This window comes from Neolamprologus multifasciatus, unplaced genomic scaffold (genome assembly GCF_963576455.1).
Source record: "Neolamprologus multifasciatus unplaced genomic scaffold, fNeoMul1.2 chr03_unloc_3, whole genome shotgun sequence".
NCBI classification, from domain to species: domain Eukaryota; kingdom Metazoa; phylum Chordata; class Actinopteri; order Cichliformes; family Cichlidae; genus Neolamprologus; species Neolamprologus multifasciatus.
The window spans coordinates 162,857-182,495 of record NW_028181970.1 but is presented as its reverse complement, the minus strand read 5'-3'; the positions used below and the strand labels follow the sequence as shown (position 1 = coordinate 182,495).

The 19,639-nt window shown below is 40.0% G+C and overlaps 1 protein-coding gene and 1 pseudogene across 4 annotated transcripts in view; both read right to left on the bottom strand.

Moving 5' to 3' along the window:
- Positions 1 to 19,639, bottom strand: part of LOC146490555 (uncharacterized) — a 143,963-nt gene that overhangs the window by 81,824 nt on the left and 42,500 nt on the right. The window lies entirely within an intron of this gene.
- Positions 13,065 to 19,639, bottom strand: part of LOC146490553 (protein NLRC3-like) — a 67,438-nt pseudogene continuing 60,863 nt past the window's right edge. Inside the window, exon 11 of the transcript XR_014872689.1 lies at positions 13,065 to 13,452. The product of XR_014872689.1 is annotated as a protein NLRC3-like (transcript). The remainder of the gene's footprint in view (positions 13,453 to 19,639) is intronic.

Here is a 19,639-nt window from a genome sequence, read left to right as displayed (position 1 = left end):
TAGATTAACAGAATTGGGATGAAAACAGGCTTTGGTTTAAAATTTCACAGCTTCACCTCTCATCCTGTCCTTATCCTGAGAAGAAGCTTAAAGGGCAGTTAATCTCCTGATGAAGAGAGAAGACAGACAGAACAACACCGTGGACTTGAAGAATTAACAGCAGGCAAAAAGACAACTGACCTAAAACACTGAAGGGTCCAGCAGCATGTATGTTGATGGAAACATGTGCTCTGAATTACAAGCTGGAAAGTGTACCAGTGACATGACTGTGTGAAACCACTGGATGGGACTGTCTGAGTTCATATTTGCCATGCTGGGAGTTAAGCGCCAAGAAAAGACTGAAAAGAGGAAGAGAGAATGAAGAGAGAAGAAGAAACAGCTGATTTGGGCCTGTGTTTGATTTGGGAGGCCACGCAGGAAGTTGAGAGAAGAGGGGACGAGGACCGGTGAGAGGTGAAGGCTGGACGTGTTAAAGTGACAGCATAGGAAAATTGGGTTGAAGATTGAGGCTGAATTTGTGGGTTTAGAAACATCCAGAGCATCACAACAGAAAGGTAAATAAAAAAAGAAAAGGGAGAGAGATAAAGAAAGAAATAAACTAATAATACATAAATGAATAGAAAAATAGAAAACACACATGTAGAAATTGTCACATGTGAAATTATTTTTGGAGAGAATCAGAAGTGAGACAGTTTGAATCCACAGTTCAGAGCAAAGATGCAGGAATTAAATCTGATTATAAAAACACATCGAGGCAACGAAGACCAGCTTACACTCAATATTAATATGAATACACAACATACACGCAGTGAAGACATGCTTACATTCATGAATGTGAATACATGACATAAATGCTAAATGGTGTCGATTTAACACACTTAAAGGCTGAAGCTGAGGAATAACTCAGGAAGTTGCAGGACAATAGAGTGACTTTTGTGAAAAGGAAAAAGAGACTGGGAGGACCAACCAGTGATTAGAAGCTTAAAGCAGGTTTAAAATAGTGAATTAGAAGTGGTTTCCAGCTGACTGAGCAAAAGAAGTGACGACTGTAGAAATAAAAATAAAATAATAATAATTGAATTATGCAGCAATGTTTTGAATATGCATTTCTGTTGTCAGGGCAACTTCTCGAGATATGACTCAATATGCAAATTAGTTGAATGAGTGGGGGCAGAAAAAAAAGAAAAAAGAAAAAGTCAAGTTTCCTGTCTGAGACATGAGTGAAGTTTGCATTGAGAGAAATATATCTGTGACTGTGTGAGAAGAATTGTTTGGTAAAATATATGATAGCAGCCGCAGGACAATTAAATAAAGTCTGTGACTAAGTGCAGTCGTGCAGATTTGGAGAAGAAGTTTATAATTTAGTGATGACACATTGTTATAAAGTGTTTAGAAAGGGCTTAATGGGAATATTACTGTTGGGCAAACTGTGCGGCTTTTAACAAGATTTTCTGTGTATTTAGCAGGTGAAACTCTGTCAGTTGACTTCAGACTGTCAGGAAGCTGAAGAACCTGAGGCCAACCACTGAAATATGATGTGGGCAAAATGAACAGAGGGAGTGATTTTAAGTCTGATTTCAGACTATGTAAGTATTAGTTAACCCTCCTCTCGTGTTAGGGTCGTCACAGACCCATTTTAAATTTCAAATGCATAAAACAAATCACAAACATTTGTTTATTGTATCAAGGCTTTTTGACTTTGTCAGGAACCTCTATTTCTACAAAATAAAACAAAAAAAAATATTTTCACTAAATTATAAAATGCCCTAGTTGAAATTATGACATTTGTGTTGTTAGGGTCGGTTTCGACCCAGGTATAATATTATGAGTATAAAGCAATAATTAAAGCCAAAACTGAAATCATAAGTGCACTGTCAGCTAAAACATTGACAGCAAGCTCCTCTCCTAATCATATGAGCTTTAGGGGATTCTTATTTTGCGTGTTTTTTGCAGTATACCTGCACAAAAACAAAACAAAATAAAGACGGGACATGTCAAGACATGTGAGGTGAATTCACTCATTTGAGTGGCCATTTGACTTCCAGAGTGCACATTTACAATTTGCAGCATACAAAAATGAGAAGAAGATTCACAGTGAGCCAAGTTCTGCATCATATTTTTGGTGAAAATGAAGGAGAGGACACAGAGCAGCATAGCGATTCAGATGGGCAGGTTTCTAGGAGGAAGACAATGTGGACTATCATCCAGAAAACACAGACACATCTGATCATTTTCTGGGCAACGATGTCACTTCACACATTTGATATCATTTTGATTCAGGAGTCCTCAGATTTGAGACCAGACCGAGGTCTGACAAGCTTGCTCCCATCAGGGATGTCTGGGTGAGATGGGTGCAGCTTCTTTCCCTGATGTTCATCAGCCAGAGGTGACAGTGGATGAACGTCTTGTCCACTTTTCGAGGAAAATGCCCCTACCGGCAATACATACCCAGTAAGCCAGGGAAATACGGCAGAAAAATCTGGGAAGCCTGTGATGCAAAAACCAACTATGGCTAGAATGTACAGATTTTCAGTCAAAGCTGTGAGTGGCACCCCTGAGAAGAAACAATGAAAATGTGTGGTCCTCGATATGACAACTGGACTGCAGGATCACAATATCAGCTGTAATATTTTATTTTTTACCAGATATGACCTCGGACAAGAACTTCACAAAGGAAACTTCACAAAGGTGTAGCTGTATCATTGGGAAGTGATAAAAAGCCCACAATTACCCACGATTATAACCAAAAGAAAGGAGGAGTGGACTTTTTCTTTTTTTCAGTTTATATTAAAGGTCTACTGCTAAAAAACAACAATTTTTTTGTCTTTTCTTGATGTAAATATCTATGGGTCGAAATTGACCCGTAACACCATAGATGTCATTTTAGTAATTAATCTTAAAATGAAAAAAATCAATAAAACAGATTTATTTAAGAGATGTGTCCTATACCCCTCAGTAATAGTCAGGTAACACAAAAACCTTTTATTTATTAATATGATTCTCTTGAGGTTAATTTTACAATTTTTTTAATCGAAATCGAGGGGTATAGTGACAAAAAAAGACCCACAGGCCCACACCAAAAGTATTAAAACCAACATTTTCATGGATAAGGAAGCCTAACAAGATAACCAAGAGATGAGAAACAAATTGGATGATCACTTATTGTTTTTAGTGTATTTTATAACTGATTTAATTCACGGGTCAAAACTGACCCGTTAACACAAGAGATGATAACAGAAAGCTAACACAAGAGGAGGGTTAAGCCAAGAGTCGGGCAAAAGCTTTATGGCCCGGAAAGTTCTAATTCTCACAACATATTGTTAGATTAGTAAGCAAAACTTTTCTGTGATGAAGATTTTTGGGGTTGTTGTTTTAGTGATGGGTTAATTCTGTCAGTTAGGTTTGGCTTGTTTTCTTATTTCAATAGAGGGAGTTTTACTAAACATGGACATGTTGAGGAGGGGCTCATTATTTTTGTAACAGTGCACTTAGAGAAAACTGTCAGGTGTCGCCCCCTTTGGTGATGATGTTTTGTGCTCTGATGAGCTAATAATCAGCTCTCTTTTTCTCCTTTTTTGTTCTAAGCAGGCCTGCAAGATTGAATTAACAGCGCTGTAAAACATTTTTGTGAGAGCAAATATAAGGTGAGCTTTTCCAGATTACAATGGGCTGAGGAAAAGGTCACCTGTGGGAACCTGCGAGTTCCTGTCTAAAAGGATTGCAGCGAGTCAATCCAGTCCAAGATCATAAAGAACTCTTTTTCTAAAAACAAAAGAAAGAACAAATAAATGAGCTCATATTGATGAGGGTGGAGAATCTGATCCTTTGCGCGTGAGGCTCCACTATCAGCAAGATCTAGTGTGAATGCGTGTGCATGATGTGTGTGACTGGACTGTGACTGGACTGACCATGTGGACTAAAGTGTTGACTGACTTGACACTGAGACAAAGACTGGACCAACGTTAGGATGAGTAGATGTTGACAAACAATTCACGACGCCGGTAAGAAAAGGGTGGATGCTTTGCTTTGCTTTGCTTTTGGCAGGAGCAGGAGCACAAGAGAGAGAGGGAGACCGAAAGGTTCACATGAGAGTGTGGAGCTGCAGACTCGACCCTTGGGCGGCTAATTTTGGGTTGCTGATGTTTGCTTTAAGAAAATGTTGTTTTATTGACTGGGTTTAGATGATGGTATCACATTATATTGTTGGGAAAATGCCAAATGCTAAAGGGGAGAAAATGTTTGATATTACTGATGTTACCATTAACCAAAGCAGGCCACTGTAGAAGTCAATGACATTTTATAGAAGGAAAATAGAACCAAAGCAAAATGTAGGAGTTATATAGGGGATTGGTAGACTTGTCACATTCCAAATCCAGTTATGGAATAACAAACACTGGTCCAAGGGAAATGGCATGTGATACGAGGTGGTGCTGGAGGAAAACGAGCAAAGTAAAGACAGCAAACCTATTTTGTCAAATTAAAAGAAGCACCATGACACTCAGAGGATCAACGTGAAACTAAAACATACGCACATTTTGTATGAAGCACATGACTGATAACTGTTCTGTTTTAAGTTTAGTTTCTTATAGCACAGAGTGGATCACAGTGAGGGAAGGACAGGGGGGAAACTGAGTTTTAAATGTGAAGTTGATGCTAATATACAGGTTTTGTTTCTAGGTCGTTCTGGGGATGCAGGCTCTGGGTTGAGCCAGGAGTTGAAAAGATCGAACATGATAATTAAACAGATTTTATTATTTAAACACAGGTTTGCAGGCCCGGAGCAAATATACTCGAGAGGAGAATCGCTGCGGTTTTCTGAGAAATGATATGATGAACCTTTTTCTTTTCATTTTCTAGTTGTGGTTTTGTTTGACACATGAAGATGTGTCAAAAGGGGGAGTTTTAGGTCTAATTTGAAACAATGGATTATATGATCAGTGTGTGACTTTTTGTGTGTTTGATCATTTAGCTACGGTAAAACTTATGCATAAGTAATTGCTTTTATGCTTAAGCTTAACTGATTGAAAATGTTTGTTTTCTTTGTGATTTCTTTTACTAGAATAAGCGCTTATAATCATTTTTCATACACACATTGCAATTGCACTGATAGGAGTTGCCACTCAGTCTTGTGAAGGTCATAAGCTTCGTTCAGCGTGACTGTCTGGATTGAAATATGGTAGGAAAAGGACTTAGAGTGCTTAGGGGTGAATGCAAACACGCTTACACACAGAAATAATAATTAGGCTAATCCTTTTGATTAGAGAGTCCCGAATGTGATATTTTGAACCAACTTTGAATAATTAAGAGAAGAATTGATGAACATATTAGATTATTGAGGCGTAGCAGAGAGAGGTGTTTTCCTTTTCTGTCCTTTACAGGAGAAGATTCCAAAACCACAGCAAAACCACGAAGGGGTTGGTGAGAATCCAGGAACCAAGAGGAGGGGCACCCAAAAGAAGCACAGAGCACAGAGAAACCTCTCAGAAAATGTGTTGTTTAGATTGAAAAGAAGATTAAAAGCTTGTTAGACAGAGGTTATAATGTGAGCACAAAGTAATGAAGGGTAATGGGAGGATTAGCTTTAGTAATAGTTTGTATGATTTTTATGTCAATCGCCCAAACACAGTGTTCAGACCGGATATGCTCCACCCGTTAAAGGGGGCGAAGGGACAAATGAAGTGAACTATAAGTGTGTGCTTAGAAACCAGAAGTAAATGTTTAAAAGAGGAAACGGGTTAACTGTGTAGAGATCGTTTCCATAGACTGACAAAAGTAATGTTGGACCTTTTTACAAGGACAAAGTTAATTATATCTGTTTTTAGTTCACAGTAGTTATTGAGGGAGTCAGTTAATTAGGTTAACTCATAAAATGAGTTCAAAAGGGGGAGACTGTTACGAAATAAATATATATTCTTAGTGCTTATTTTCTAATTGTATTGTTTTTTGTACTTTGTAATAAAGTCTGTGAGAGAGGTCATAGGGTGACAGGTCACCTAGCAACAGAGGCTTTAGTAAGGGGAGGTTAAGAAACAGGAAGTTTAGTGCAGAGCTGCAGAGGCATATTAATAAAATACAGGAAACCAGACAGAAAAAGCAGAACTAAGTAACACACACACACATTAGTCAGAGCAGAAGGAGTTGTTTTGATGGAAACTGTGTGTGTCTGTGTGTGACCTATAGCAGAACTATGTATACCCATTCTGGCTTCTAATGCTTTCAGACCTGAGCGTGTGTTAGTGGGTACAGGTCTCCGTTTCCGGAAATGTACAATAAAGATCATTTTTTGAACTTGACCACTCTGAGTCGGAAGTCTTTCTCTGTCGCCAAAAGAATTCAAAAGAACGAAATTTAATAGTCACATAGCATCGATTTGTCACATGGCATCGGTATGTTAGGTTTTGGGATGAGAACGTGTTGGATGGTTACCTGTCTTGGTCTGGTGGAGGTCTCTTCCCATAAGAAGACTGATGACTTTTTCATTAACACTGAAGTGTTTCTTTCTTCTCTCTCCCCTCAGATGACTTCACACTATAACCAAGGACACCTCATAGGGGATCATCTGATTGTGGCTTCTCTAATAATCTTTCTAATAGTAATATTGTTCACTGTTATGTTACAGAGTGAAGTGAGATTAGTGCTGTAAAACTTCCATAACACTGAACAGATGCCACCACAGATATGTTGAAATCTCAGTCAAAACTAGCAAGTAAAAACAAATGAAATCCATGAATCAGAAATGCTGATTGTTGAACAGATAATTCAGTCTATACATGAGGAGGCTCCACTTTAGACTAAACTACATACAGAAACACAGGAACCAGGGCACAGTGTAAATCCAGGACCTCTGTGTGCAACAGCTGACCTGTATGAACACAAAACATTGATTGAAGTCCACGTTGATGCTTTCTGTCTGTTTAACTTTTACATTTGAAGTAACACATGTTACTTCAAACACACAGATCAGGTAGAAAACTGTGGATTAGAAAACAAATTCATCAAGAAGGTCCTGAAGCAGGAAGTTCATCATTGCATAGAGTCAGAAAAAGGACATGAATCATCCCACGGATATGTGCAGTCGTTATATTATCATCACCTAAATCATGTCTGCATACTGTGTGTGTGTGTGTGTGTGTGTGTGTGTGTGCGTGTGTGTGTGTTGCTTTTTTTAAATCTTCTACTTAGAGTTCAAATTTGGATAGTGATAAAAACATTGCACTGCTTCATTGAATATTTAATTGAACACATCTGTGGTTGAATTTGAATCTTAAATGTTTTGATTTCAAAGATGTGGTTCTGATATGAAGGAACAGAAAGTCAATTGTTGCCATGGATACAGTGAGACAGATGCCTCAGACCCTTATTTTTTATTTCTTTGACTTTTTATTTTATTGATTCATTTCTTTATTTTTACATTTTAAAAAGTGTATTTGTCTGAATGAACTAATCCCCATTTTCCATGCTTTGTATCACTGGTCATACTGGGAACAGCCATAGAAAATGTTTGTAAAGAAGAAATCTTAAACATGAGCAGATTCTCAGGCGATTTCTGTTTCCTAACCATTGTTTCAGTGCACACGTCCCATCACTACATGTGTGTTAAAGATTTCTTTGGGATCAAAATGATCCACTGACAGTTATCAGTACAAACAGAATGCAAAAATCAAAAGTTCAGACTTCAGAGTTACTAAAACAGAGATCTGAGGAAAACTGGTTCTTCACACGACTTTTCATGTGTGAACAGTAGAGGTGGTTTCATTTTCAAATGTAGGTATTGCAGTGAGGATTGCAGGGAGACATTTGCTGAATAGCTGGCAGCTCTGCTCCTGTAGACTGCCTCTGAATGTGTGTGTGGTAATAAAGTCACTTTAATTAAATGTCACCTGTCAGGGAAAACTTTGTGTTAACTGAAGAACGTTCACTTCTCTTTCATTGCAGCTCCACTCTTATTTTTGATGCACTCATTTGTTTAATAAATGATTTCAATGATTTTGCCACACCTCTGCATTGTCAGGTTGGAGCATGTGTGCTTTTGATGAAATGCTGATATGATGACGCTTGATTGGGGAAAGATTTCCACAGGTGGTGTTGTTGGTCTCCTTCTTCCAGTTTTCTTGTTGCTGCCTCTCTCCTCGCCTCAGTTGCTGCAGCTGTATCATGTATGTTGTTATGTTACATACAAAGAGGAACAGGAATTTGTGACATTAAAGAGTAAAGATTCTTCTAATTGTTTTGCCATCTCATCTCCTACTGCTTTAGTCTGCGTGGACAATATATGAGTAAATCATTACCAAGTCAGGTTATATTTGGAATATTTCAAACAGAGTACATTGCAGTGAAATCTGCTTTCAATGTGACATTTACTTTGATCCTTTAAGACACAGTTTATACATCAGACAAACTGTTTGTAGAGCGATTAAATGTTTAATATTGTTGTTAAAGTTGTACAGATGATCACCAACAGCTTCATTAATGTGGATGAACTGGACAGTTCCAGGGAAACTATCAGGATCACATGCCTCCAGTGGTCACTGTGAGTAACTACAACTCTGCACATACAATAATTACGATGAAGATATTTTTTTTATTGTAGAAAGATGAACCAAATTTAGTTTGACTCTCTGACAAACGATGGTAAGGTAAAAGTAGTTTGTTAAAAAAAGACACAGAAATGATAACAATGAAAACAAATACAAACAACAGCATATCCTGATATGAGGCTCACAGATCAGGATCAATACAATACGTAGCAACAAACATTGATGTTGCTATGGTGACCGCTACCATATATAGTATTTCTGTTACCTCACTTGTCTTAAACATCAACACTGGCTGTTTTTCATTTTACTAATGAGTCCACTCTCTTCACTCACTTTCGTCTCTTCCTCGTGTTTGAGCTCCTCTCAGAGAGGATTTAAGAAAGAGCTTTGATGATGTCTGTAGCTCAGGAGATAGAGCAAGGCATCTAATGATCAGAAGGTTGGTGGTTCAATCCCTGACTGCTCCAGCTGGCACACAAAGTGTCCTTGAGCAAGACACTAACCCTCTCCGATGCATCCATCAGAGTATGAACGTGTTAAACAAGAATCAGTCCATTCACCATGGAAATATCAAAGTAGAAAGTGATGTCAGTTATGATTGGCTGCACAGCTGGATCACATGACCAGGTGAGTGGTACAAATAACAGGAAGCTTCTCTTGTGGCTTTAATAATCATTTGAATTGGTAACTCATGATTTACAGACTGTTCTTTATCTTTTCATTGTCGTCTGAAACACAGAAAAATATCAATAATCAGTGGCCGACAGGCTGTAAGAACGGTAGACTTGTGCATAACAAGCAAGCGAATAATGCAGAAAATAGATTTTTAGACGGGAAACTGTTCTTGAAGTACAGAGAGAGAGAGAGAGAGAGAGAGAGAGAGAGCTGTGCATGAAGTGTGATTTTATCGTGTTGGCAGCAAAACAATCAGAGGGAATTCATGACGATGTTTATGTGAAGTGTAGTTTGGATCTTCTTTTGCTGCTGGTTTACTCAATATTGTTTGGAGAGAGAAAAACCTGCAGCTTCAGAATCAGCGCAAAAAGGGCGTAAACACAAAGCGCGGACCCGCCGAAACATCAGAATCAGCGAGCTGTCGGCTTTCAGCTCGTGTCCGTGCAGTCAGGTGAAAAGTCACGTCTCACTGATTCTGATGCGTCGGCGGCTCCGCGCTTTGTGTTTACGTCTTTGTGCAGAATCCGTGTTCCTGCTCCCATTTACTGTTTTAGCTGTTTGGTGGTTGTTGAAATTTTGGGAGGTTTAACCTGAGATTCTGGCGTTTTGGCCAAAAAAAATTATATTAAAAAATCGATTCAGGATTTTAATGAATCGATATCACGTTATCCAAGCGAGAATCGATTTTAATCAATAAAATGATAATCAAAACCCACCCCTAATGCACATACACGGGTCACACTGCTTATTGAAACCCCCCAAAGATCAGATCTTAATCAGACAGGTTTTTGTTTTTTGTTTTCAAAGTTTAGACTTTGCTTCTATTGGACTTTTTATCAGTAACATGTGCTCACTTTTTGCAGAAACAGTTGAAACTAACATAAATAAATAACTCAAGAGGTGATAGTCAGCAGGGGGTTTACAAGTTGTGTGCCGCGTTGTCGGCGGTATAAGCTCGACCACTTGCAAGGTGAGCTGGCAGACATCACTGAATTCATCAGAGATGATTAGGTTCATTTTGACAAAGTGAGCAGATATTTAACCTCCTAGGACCTGGCGTCCACATATGTGGACATCACATTTTGGGTTGTTTAGACCAAAATACTTAATTTTGCTCTACAAGGGCCTGATATCCACTTACGAGGATGTTATACTGCCACTGTGCTATCGAAATTTTAGACCAATATCCTCATATGTGGCTCTCATTTTTCTCAGAAACAAAAATTTGGTAAAAAAAAAAAAAATCTGGTAATTCTTTGTTTTTACATTCATCAGGTCCCAATCAGCCCAAATATCAAAGAGAAATTAAAAATGAATGCCACGGAGGAGTTCGGGTCTTAGGAGGTTAAAGATTATGCCACTACATTCTTGTCTAGAAGATATTAAAGTGTATTTGGTGGCACACAAAAAAGGGTAAAGTTTAAGTATAGTTTGGGTCCACACATGTCCAAACCCTGGTGTGTATGCCTACTTAGTTTTGAGAAATTGTCATGGGACCAGGGTCTGGGTGACCCAGGGCCTGTAAGAAGTTATGGACATGTGTGTTTTTGGTGCTGCTGTGTCCTGCTTCCATGTTTGTGTATCTCGGTGTGTGTGTGGGTGTGTCAGCCAGGAGCCTGGCCACACCTGCGGAGGAGAATTACTCACACCTGCAGCTGATCAAGCCTCGTCAGAGGAGCTACTTAGGAGTGTGGTGGAGCTCTCTCCGATGCTGGATCATTGCGTAACTTCACGTTAGTCTCTTGGCGAGTTAGTTAAGGTTAGTCTGCCGCATTGGGGCGTTGCTGACGGCTGCCTCTTTGTTATTCCCCAGGAGGAGTGTGGAGACGAGAGGGCAGCGAGCACGGGGTGCTCAGACACTGAGGAGCGGAGACAAAGAACACTAACACTGGCAAGAGGACATGTCAGAGTCGGGAACGCACTGGGGATTTATTGTTGTTTGGATTATTTAGCATCACTGTAAATAAATGCACTGACCTCATCAAAGAGTCCAGCATTTGGGTCCTCCTTCCCCTCATCATAGTCTGCCACACAGGCCGTGACAGAAAAGCCCACTAAAAGAACGCCAACCAGACCAAAGCAATGGTTTTGACTTGATCAGCATTAACCCCGCCCCCTGACTTTGATGGGTGAAGCAGACAAATAAAATGTATTTATGAACACCGATGCAGGGCCAGGAGTAGCAACGTGAATTAAATAAATACATCATTAAATAATTAATTAAATGTGTCAGTAAAATAATTAATGTTAAATTATGATAATGAATACATGCAACTATAACTGATGACATAAAAATGAGGATTTCTTAAGCTAAAGCCAAAGTGCTGACTCATTTGGCATGTTACTCTCAAATGTTTTCCCTAATAACAATAACATAATTACACTTTAGCCACAAGAGGGCAGCAGCATTAATATAAGTCACATGTATATAAAGATACAATGATTATATTATAGTGATTTTGACAAAAACAAAACAGAAGTTGATGGCAGTGTGTTTTTCCATGACAGAATAATTACGCACACCCCACTTTGCAGTTATTTATTTGTAAAAAATGTTTGGAATCATGTATGATTTTCGTTCCACTTCTCACGTGTTCACCACTTTGTGATGGTCTTTCACGTGGAATTCCAATAAAATTGATTCATGTTTGTTGCTGTAATGTTACAAAATTTGGGAAAGTTCAAAGGGGTTAAATACTTTTGCAAGCTACTGTAAAGTTCACTATCAGTAACATCATAGCACCCACCCAGCTGTATAGAAACTCCGTCATGCTAACTAGTACGCAGTACAAGTTATTGTAACTGACTGTAAAAAGTCAGCACAACGAAAATAAACTCCACCTAAACTTGTTTTATATCGGACCCAGATAGACTGCAGGTCATAACTTCTTACCTGAAGTTCAGTTCACCTGACACTCGGACCGGCGGCCGCCTCGGGTCTCTCCTCCTTCTGCCTCCCCTTTCCCTCATCCACCTGCTGCCTCTGTGGAAGCTCCACCATAGCCACCAGCAAACAACTGACTTATTTCTACACATTGACCAGCATCCGGCCAATCCACCACCTTTCATTGTTTATACCATTACAAAAAAAATCATAAAAAACATCATCGGCCCATAAAAACGAAAAATCACCATGGGTATGCCCGATGGCCAGTCCAGCTATGGTCGTGCCATCAGTTAACCCTTCACGTGGCAGCTGTGACACGCGTGCCCAGGGTTGCCGACCCCTGCTCTAAAGCATCTGATTTGGATTCCTGAGATCAAATATATTTTCCTTTGGGTTTGTTTTCTTCCCATTTGTGGCTTTAATGTAGTGTTACATCCTGTTTGTTTGCTTCCATCTGTATACATGTCCAGATTCACTGTTATGTTTCTATTCTTACATTGCTGTGTGATCACTGTTCCCTCTGCTAACTAATGTGACCTTTTGTATCTTACACTGATACTTGTCATATTTGTATCTGCGCCTAAAAGATAAAAAGTTTTCCATGCTAAAACACAGCTCCACCTCCTGCAGTTCTCCCTCTGAACCACTAGATGTCTCTGTTATCTAAATGAAGACGTGCAGCACAGCAACCACAGCAGCGCTCAGATCACACGTGTCCTGTTATTATGTATAAAAGCATGAAACAGGTGAGACAGGTGGGATCAATATTAATGTTGTGGAAATATATGAACAAGCAACAGAAGAGTGAAAACATTTCATGTTTCTAGAAAGATCTTTCAGCTCATAGCTGCTCACAGACTGTATTTACAAGTGACAAACTGCAACTCTACAGTACATCTACAGTATATATCAAATATATTCTGTATTCAAATCTATTGAGTAATGTTTGAAAGTCTTTCCAGGTGAGTTTGATCCAGGAGGGTCTGAAGCCAGAGTCAGACAGAGACTGTGCAGAGACTGTAGAAGGACAGAGCAGCAGCAGAGCAGTCCAGATACACTGATGATCCTCTGTCAGATCCAGAGGGACACACAGGGATGATGCTGGACTCTACATTGTGTCTGACAGTGGAGCTGTTCTCAGAGCAGTTCACTCTGCAGCACTGACAGTCATCTGCACTTCTTCTCATTCCTCTGTCAGTCACTGCTGGATGAAGCTCTCCTCTCCACCTCCCAGTAACATGGCCCAGTCAGAGCGTCTCTACACACAAGCTGCTGCTGCTTCAACCTCTCTGGATCATCAGGACACAGCTTCTCCTCTCTCAGCACACACACCGTCCTGTTTACCATCATCAGCTCCACCTGCAGAGACAAGAAGGAAGAGCAGAGGAGATAAACGAGTGTTTCCAGAGACTCTTCATCAGCTGTCAGTCAGTGATGCAGCACATCCAGTATAAAGAGCAGCAGGGACTTCAGTGCTGGGACTGTACTAGGACTCATTGTTGCTTCACTTTTTCTAATCTTTGGATTTTTATTGAAGTTGATGAAAATGTTTTTCCCTCCTAGTTTGAGTTTGGACTTTCATTCATTAGAAGAACCTTGGTGTGTCCACTCTGAGCTCTGTAGGAACCCCAACAACAAGCCCAACAATCCAGATGGACGGTTCCAGCTGTTAACTGGAGGAATTCCATCCAAACATCTGCTCTCACTAAATTCTTCCTCACCTACAGATTGTGTTCTTCACTGCTTTAAACTTGGAAATGAATGCAGTCATTGGTCTGTGTGCTGCTTTGTTCACAGAGCTGATTGGCTGTTGACACTGTTTGATCAGAGCGTGTCAGCCGTTACTATGGTGACCATAAAGGTGACAAAAAGGTAGAAACAGGAAGTGTTTGTGTCCAATCCTGAAGCCTGTCACCATTCTCCTCTCACAGCTTCACTGAGAAGCTGCAGCTTTACAGGAAACACTGGATCTTTGTTTCATCCTGACTGTGTTTAGTACAATACTGCTGACAGCACCACCCACTCACGCCATCACTCTACTTACAGCAGAGTCTCCAGTCTGTAGTCTGGACTCTGCTGAAGATCAAACAACTGGTCCACATACAGCAGCTTGTAGTTGTAGCTCAGGTCCAGCTCTCTCAGATGGGAGGGGTTGGACTTCAGTGCTGCTGCCAGATAATCACAGCTGATCTCTGACAAACCACAGCTCCTCAATCTGTATAAAGAATGAAAGATGTAAGTTTATTAGACAAAGTGAGAGCTTGGACTAACAACACTGGTCTCTATGTGCAGCTTGCTGTGGAACCAGTGCTCTGGGAGCATCTACAAAGTGCAATACTGAAACAACATCACACACTAATTTGCTTCCAGCACTTTCACACAAACATCTACTGTCATCATTGTCACCAAACTCTGTGGATCCTTTATTGCAAATTCAAATGGGATCAAATGGTCAGACAAAAGAGGGTTATGAGGAAATATGATGAAATGTTGTGTATTAGCAGCAAGTTATTGAATCATTTTGCTTAGAAACCAAACAAAATGATTGACAAACATGTTTTTACAAACTCAGTGTTGGACTTGGATCAGCAGTATAAGCTGATGTTTAAAGGCATTTGAGTCTCGCTGTATGAGAGTCCAGTTATTACTCAATATTTATGGATGATGTTCTTTCAGTGTTGCACTTTGTACACGCTCCCTGAGCCTCACAGCCAGCTGCACATGGACCAGCTGACATTACCCAGCATTAGAGGCGGGTGTAAAAAAATGGATTTTCCTATTTAAATGGTTTTAATTTGAATAAAGCAATGTTGATTCATTCAATCCTGAATCAATTTTTTTATATAAATGTATTTTGCCAGAATCACAGGTTAAAGCTCCCAAAAGTATTTCAACAACAACCAAACAGATAAATCAGTAAATGAGAGCAGCTAAACACACAAAGATGGAAACACAGAGCGTGGATCGTTCACTCGACGGCACGTACACGGACACGCCGTCGGGGCTGAAAGTGGACAGCTCACAGATCCTGAAGCTGCAGGTTTCATCTGTCTCCAACCAAAACTGACTGAACCAGCAGCAAAAGAAGTTCCAAACTACGCTTTACGTTTGATGAACATCGTCATGAATTCTCTCTGACTTTGACGTGTCCTTCCTGCACAGCTCTCTCTCTCTCAGTGTACTTCAAGAACAGTTTACCTTCAAAAATCTGTTTTCTGCATTATTCACTGCTTATTACGCACCAGTCTGCTGTTGTGTTCACTGCTGTCGGCCTCCGAAAACAAAGCCTCATTTCTGCTGTTCAATACTAAAGAAATTTAAACCTTTTAAAATGATGACAGATTACAAACTCTCAGCTGTGTCTGTAACCAAACCTCTGTAACTTTGCTTCACTTCAGCAGCATCAGGTCATGTTCACATGTTGATTCATGGTTGGCTTCAGTTTTTGATGGACTGCAGAATATTTTGAAGGTTATCTGCTATAAAAAGCCAGAACAGGAAAATCTGCTTCATGTGTTTCTGTTTGATCCTCAGTGACTTTGACACAAAGGCCTCTGCTGTGATGATCACACCTCTGATCAAGTCTCACAGTGTCAGCTTTGTTTTTATACATATGGATATGTGCTGATAAATGATCAGAATTATAATATTTCCAACTGTCTGCTGTGTGCCGTGACCTTTGACCTGCTAAAGACAGTCAGCTGTGGATTATTCATTGTTGTGTCTGATACTTAGAACTGTGAGGAAGAATGCTACACAGTTAATCAGGGTCCCCTCTCTCTGAATCAGGAAAGGTGGGCAGGCAGCGTGAGGGCCGCGTGAGGGCCCCACGTTGAGTATCACTGTTTGAAATGTGAACATTGTTCTGCTGCAGTCAATGGACTAAAACAGCGAAGAAGAAAACAGACTTTACCATGAAGATCCTCAGTGTGGATCAGTATAATATCAGCCTGATGTCTGCAGTTTAGTGTCAGCACAACTTTCACATCATATTTATCTCAGCACAACTAAAACATGCTGACTGACCTCAGAGTTTCAAGTCCACATCCTGGACTCTCCAGGAAACCACACAGATGCTTCACTCCTGAATCCTGCAGCTTGTTCCAGCTCAGGTCCAGCTCTCTCAGATGGGAGGGGTTGGACTTCAGTGCTGCTGCCAGATAATCACAGCTGATCTCTGACAAACCACAGCTCCTCAATCTGTATAAAGAATGAAAGATGTAAGTTTATTAGACAAAGTGTGAGCTTGAAATCATTCAGTGTTTCATCATCTGTTCAGAGCTGAAGAAGGTTCAGAATGTAGAAGTTTAGAAAATGGAAACTCCAAACAGCTGAAGCCAACAGGAAGCAGCTTCAAACAAACACAACAAGAGAAAAAACTCTGAATGTTTCACATTAAAGTCGTACATTTCTCATATAAACAGGAAAAAGACTTGAAAAAGTCGTGTTTTTCCTTCCAGGAACCACAAGGCTTCACTTTTAAAGGTGAAGTGTGAAAGAAATGGACATATTTGAAGTCCAACACCTTTTTCCAGTCACATTATTAAAGCAGACAAACTACAAGCTCATTTTCATTCCAACAAGTCATCTTCTGACCTGGACTAACAACACTGGTCTCTATGTGCAGCTGGCTGTGAGACCAGTGCTCTGGGAGCATCTACAAAGTGCAATACTGAAAGAACATCACACACTAATTTGCTTCCAGCACTTTCACACAAACATCTACTGTCATCATTGTCACCAAACTCTGTGGATCCTTTATTGCAAATTCAAATGGGATTCAAATTGTCAGACAAAAGAGGGTTATGAGGAAATATGATGAAATGTTGTGTATTAGCAGCAAGTTAATGAATCATTTTCCTCAGAAACCAAACAAAATGATTGACAAACATGTTTTTACAAACTCAGTGTTGGACTTGGATCAGCAGTATAACCTGATGTTTAAAGGCATTTGAGTCTCGCTGTATGAGAGTCCAGTTATTATTCAATATCTATGGATGATGTTCTTTCAGTGTTGCACTTTGTACACGCTCCCTGAGCCTCACAGTCAGCTGCACATGGACCAGCTGACATTACCCAGCATTAGAGGCGGGTGTAAAAAAATGGATTTTCCTATTTAAATGGTTTCAATTTGGATAAAGCGATGTTGATTCATTCAATCCTGAATCGATTTTTAATATAAATGTATTTTGCCAGAATCTCAGGTTAAAGCTCCCAAAAGTATTTCAACAACAACCAAACAGATAAAACAGTAAATGAGAGCAGCTAAACACACAAAGATGGAAACACAGAGCGTGGATCGTTCACTCGACGGCACGTACACGGACACACCATCGGGGTTGAAAGTGGACAGCTCACAGATCCTGAAGCTGCAGGTTTCATCTGTCTCCAACCAAAACTGACTGAACCAGCAGCAAAAGAAGATCCAAACTACGCTTTACGTTTGATGAACATCGTCATGAATTCTCTCTGACTTTGACGTTTGCTTCCTTCACAGCTCTCTCTCTCTCAGTGTGCTTAAAGAACAGTTTACCTTCCAATATCTGTTTCCTGCATTATTTACTGCTTATTACGCACCAGTCTGCTGTTGTGTTCACTGCTGTCGGCCTCCGAAAACAAAGCCTCATTTCTGCTGTTCAATACTGAAGAAATTTAAACCTTTTAAAATGATGACAGATTACAAACTCTCAGCTGTGTCTGTAATCAAACCTCTGTAACTTTGCTTCACTTCAGCAGCATCAGGTCATGTTAAATGTTGATTCATGGTTTGCTTCAGTTTTTGATCGACTGCAGAATATTTTGAAGGTTATATGCTATAAAAAGCCAGAACAGGAAAATCTGCTTCTTGTGTTTCTGTTTGATCCTCAGTGAGTTTGACACAAAGGCCTCTGCTGTGATGATCACACCTCTGATCAAGTCTGACAGTGTCAGCTTTGTACGTTGAGTGTCACTGTTTGAAATGTGAACATTGTTCTGCTGCAGTCAATGGACTAAACATAAGAAGAAGAAAACAGACTTTACCATGAAGATCCTCAGTGTGGATCAGTATAATATCAGCCTGATGTCTGCAGTTTAGTGTCAGCACAACGTTCACATCATATTCATCTCAGAACAACTAAAACATGCTGACTGACCTCAGAGTTTCAAGTCCACATCCTGGACTCTTCAGGAAACCACACAGATGCTTCACTCCTGAATCCTGCAGCTTGTTGTTCCTGCTGAGGTTCAGCTCTCTCAGATGGGAGGAGTTGGACTTCAGTGCTGCTGCCAGATAATCACAGCTGATCTCTGACAAACCACAGTCCTCCAATCTGTATAAAGAATGAAAGATGTAAGTTTATTAGACAAAGTGTGAGCTTGAAATCATTCAGTGTTTCATCATCTGTTCAGAGCTGAAGAAGGTTCAGAATGTAGAAGTTTAGAAAATGGAAACTCCAAACAGCTGAAGCCAACAGGAAGCAGCTTCAAACAAAAACAACAAGAGAAAAAAACTTAAAAGTCAAACATTTATCATAAAAACAGGACAAAGACTTGAAAAAGTCGTGTTTTTCCTTCCAGGAACCACAAGGTTTCACTTTTAAAGGTGAAGTGTGAAAGAAATGAACATATTTGAAGTTCAACACCTTTTTCCAGTCACATTATTAAAGCAGACAAACTAAAAGCTCATTTTCATTCCAACAAGTCATCTTCTGACCTGGACTAACAACACTGGTCTCTATGTGCAGCTGGCTGTGAGACCAGTGCTCAGGGAGCGTCTACAAAGTGCAACACTGAAAGAACATCACACACTAATTTGCTTCCATCATCCAACCTGAAGAGGAAACAGAGACGCCTCCCCTTCAAAGTAAAAGCTGCTCCTTTTCGACACAGTATCAAAGAAAGTCTACAGTATAACATAGAAAAGACAGAACAAAGCTTTGGTTGTTTTTAAATTGTGCAGAAATGAAACTACACTAAGCTCAATTATGTGACAGACATTTCATCCCATGTCAGTTTGGCCTCATCTTGGCTCGATTATCCAACACACACTCTGACCACAGGCCCAGGGGCCACGCACAGCTGGGCTCCTTCCAAGAGACAGGAAACAAACCAACACAATAATAAAAAGCACCATGTGATCTTCTTACATCTTCAAGACAAACATAGTAAAAACATGAGCATATTTGTTTCCTGATAAAATGCTGTGACAGGTAGAACAGAGTAAAGTGGTGGTGTTACAGCCTTTCTCCCATCTGCTGCCGAGGCTGTTAGTCTCTCCCAAACTCAGCTACAGGACTTCCAAATGAATGAAAGCAGCAGAAGTGGCTTTACAAAGGAAAGAGGAAGAGGAGAAGAAGAGGAGAGGGGGACAACCCTGACCATCACTCCAGCTAAAAACATCACACTTCCATTAAAGTTGGTGAGAAAATGTTGAGCAGGATGAGCTGCTGGGTAATCTGGAGGCTGTAGCAGCAGCTCACAGTAACAGTGGATTTCCACTCATGAAAAATCTCTGGCTGCTTCATTTCTCATCTCATATCAGAGACTTTAATGCTTCACT